Consider the following 3,251-nt stretch of genomic DNA (forward strand, 5'->3'; position numbering starts at 1 on the left):
TGGCCAACATGGTGAAACCTCATTTTTACTAAAAATAACAAAAACTTAGCCCAGCGTGGTGCTGTGCACCTGTAATCCCAGCTACTTGGGAGGGTGAGGCGAGAGAATCACTTGAACCAGGAGGCGGAGGTTGCAGTGAGCCAAGATTGTGCCACTGCACTCCAGCTTGGACAACAAAGTGAGACTCTGTCTCCAAAAATAAATAAATAAATAAATAAATAAAATAAAATTTATTGAGACCGAGCCTTGCTCCATCGCCCAGGCAGGAGTGCAGTGGTGTAATCACAGCTCACTGTAGCCTCTATCTCCTGGCCTCCAGTGATCCTCCTGCCTCAGCCTCCCAAGTAGCTGCACCTAGCCCTCTGGGTTTTTTTTTTTTCTGTTAATGTGCTTATCTAATCTTTATTCTATTTTTTTTTCTTAATCCCCAATGGGATAGTATGCTTTGTCTAACCTTATGTAAATGCCATGCTTTCCTCTTTGCTAAGGCTGAATAATGAGCTGGATTTCTGGTTGGGCAAGCCTCTCTCATGTTTGTCTTCAAAATTATTTTGCCTTTTCTCAGAGCTTCGTTTTCCTACGTATATTAGTTTTCAAGGACTGCTATAAACAAGTACCACACTGGATTGATTAAACAACAGAAGCTTATTGTCTCACAGTTCTGGAGGCTAGACGTCCAAAACAAGGTGTCGGCAGGGTTTGTTCCTTCTGGGGCTGTGAGGGAGAATCTGTTCCTGGCTGCTGCTTTGGCTTGTAGCCACCTTCTCCCTGTGTCTCTTCACTTTGTCTTCTCTCTGTCCATGCCTGTCTGTGTCCAGATTTCTACATTTTTATTTTGAGATGGAATCTCACTCTGTCAGCCAGGCTGGAGTTCAGTGGTGTGATCTTGGCTCACTGCAACCTCTGCCTCCCAGGCTCAAGTGATTCTCCTGCCTCAGCCTCCTGAGTAGCTGGGATTACAGGCGCACGCCACCATGCCTGGCTAATTTTTGTATTTTTAGTAGAGATGGGTGTCACCATATTGGCCAGGCTAGTCTCTAACTCCTGACCTCAGGTGATCTGCCCGCCTTGGCCTCCCAAAGTGCTGGGATTGCAGGTGTGAACCGCCATGCCCAGCCTAACATATCTTTTTTTTTAAGTGGGACACAATTCAACACATAACATTACGTAAACTTGGAAATCAGCTTAAATGTAGAAAGACTTTTCGTGAGGGGAAGGGGTAGATATTAATCAGAATTGCCTAAAATAGATAAATCTCCTGAAGTTAGGAGTTTGAGACCAGGCTGGCCAACATGGCAAAACCCCGTCTCTACTAAAAATAAAAAAATTAGCTGCGTGTGGTGGCACACACCTGTAATCACAGCTACTCGGGTGGCTGAGGCAGGAGAATCACTTGAACGCAGGAGGCGGAGGTTATAGTGAGCGGAGATCTCGCTACTGTACTCCACACTGGGTAACAGAATAAGATTTCATCTCAAAAAAACAAAAAAGAAAAGAAAAAAGATAAATCTCAGTCCATTTCCTGAAATTATTTCCTGCTTCTTTTTCTATTTTTTTAATTATTATTTTTTAAAAAATTGTAGAGACTGGATCTTGGTGTGTTGCCAGGCTAGTCTTGACCTCCTGGCTCAAGCCTCCGAGTAGCTGGGACTACAGGCACTTTGTCCTCAAAGTTCCCTCCCCTCACCGGGCGCGGTGGCTCACGCCTGTAATCCCTCCTGCTTCGGTCTCTAAAAGTGCTGGAATTACAGGCATGAGCCTCCGTGCCCAGTGTTTTTCTTACCTTTTAGAGACAGATCTCTCTTAAACATCTGTGCCCCTTAAAGTAAATGGGGGTCAGGCGTGGTGGCTCACATCTGTAATCCCAGGATTTTGGGAGGCCAAGGCAGGTGGATCACTTGAGACCAGCAGTTTGAGACCAGCCTGGCCAACATGGTGAAACCATGTTGGCCAGGCTGGTCTCAAAAATACAAAAATTAGCCAGGCGTAGTGGCACACGCCTGTAATCCCAGCTACTGGGGAGGCTGAGGCACGAGAATTGCTTGAACCTGGAAGGCAGATGTTGCAGTGAGCTGAGGTCGTGCCACTGCACTCCAGCCTGGGCAACCGAGTGAGACTCTCTCTCAAAAAATAAAATAAAATAAAATAAAATAAAATAAAATAGGCCGGGCGCAGTGGCTCACACCTGTAATCCCAGCACTTTGGGAGGCCAAGGCGGGTGGATCATGAGGTCAGGAGATCGAGACCACGGTGAAACCCTGTCTCTACTAAAAATACGAAAAAATTAGCCGGGCGTGTTGGCGAGCACCTGTAGTCCCAGCTACTCGGGAGGTTGAGGGAGGAGAATGGCGTCAACCTGGGAGATGGAGCTTGCAGTGAGCCGAGATCACGCCACTGCACTCCAGCCTGGGCGACAGAGCAAGACTCCGTCTCAAAAAATAATAATAAAATAAAATAAAATAAAATAAAAATAAAGTGAATGGGAAGACACAGAGTCTAGCACTCCAGAAATCTGGGTTCTGGTCTCATCTGCCCATTGTGTGTCCTTGGGCAAATGATCTTCCTTATCTGCAAAGAGGAGATAATACTCAGAATTGCAGCGCCACTTCACAGCATCATTACAAGATTAAATGGGATTATGCCTTTAAAAGCCTTGGAAGCTGCTGGGCCTAGAGCAGGAGCTCCCCCTAACATTTCAGAAGCTTCCTTGAGGCTGGGCTCGGTGGCTTACACCTGTAATCCCAGCACTTTGGGAGGCTGAGGTGAGCAGATGATTTGAGCCCAGGAGGTTGAGACCAGCCGGGGCAACATGGTGAAACCCCATTTCTACTAAAAAATACAAAAATTAGCCGGCCTGGTGGCAGACGCCTTAATCCCAGCTACTTGGGAGGCAGAGGCAGGAGAATCGTTTGAACCCAGGAGGTGGAGGAGGTTGCAGTGAGCCGAGACCACGCCGTTGCGTGATCTCAAGCCTGGAGAACAAGAGCGAGACCTTTCGTTTTTTTTTTTTTTGTTTTTTTTTTTGAGATGGAGTCTCGCTCTGTCGCCCAGGCTGGAGTGCAGTGGTCGGATCTCCGCTCACTGCAAGCTTCCACCTCCCGGGTTCGAGCAATTCTCCTGCCTCAGCCTCCCCAGCAGCTGGGACTACAGGCGCATGCCACCTCGCCCGGCTTATTTTTTTTGTATTTTTAGTAGAGAGGGGGTTTCACCGTGTTAGCCAGGATGGGCTCGATCTCCTGACCTCGTGATCC

The sequence above is a fragment of the Theropithecus gelada genome, chromosome 19 (genome assembly GCF_003255815.1).
Source record: "Theropithecus gelada isolate Dixy chromosome 19, Tgel_1.0, whole genome shotgun sequence".
Taxonomy (NCBI): domain Eukaryota; kingdom Metazoa; phylum Chordata; class Mammalia; order Primates; family Cercopithecidae; genus Theropithecus; species Theropithecus gelada.